This window comes from Myotis brandtii, unplaced genomic scaffold (assembly GCF_000412655.1).
Source record: "Myotis brandtii unplaced genomic scaffold, ASM41265v1 scaffold216, whole genome shotgun sequence".
NCBI classification, from domain to species: domain Eukaryota; kingdom Metazoa; phylum Chordata; class Mammalia; order Chiroptera; family Vespertilionidae; genus Myotis; species Myotis brandtii.
Window position 1 is genome coordinate 4,158,115 of NW_005358092.1, and position 387 is coordinate 4,158,501.

The window sequence follows — 387 nt, forward strand, 5'->3', positions numbered from 1 at the left end:
ATATCCTCTTGAATAGATGTGCTGCATTTTGTTTACTTATTCACCTGTTGATAGACATTTGGGTTGTTTCCAATGTATGGCTATTATGAATAATGCTGCTATGAGCATCTGTACACAAGTTTTTGTGGGCATGTAGATTTTCATTTTTCTTGGGTATATACCTAAGGAGTGTAATTACTGAATTATGTGGTAACTGTTTAACTTTTTGAGCAACTCCCGCCGTGGGAGTGCACTGACCACCAGGGGGCTGCTCCTGCATTGAATGTCTGCCTCCTGGTGGTCAGTGCACATCATAGCAACCAGTCGACCAGTTGTTCAGTCATTCGGTCACTTAGGCTTTTATATATATACTAGAGGCCCGGTGCACAAAAATTTGTGCACTCGGGG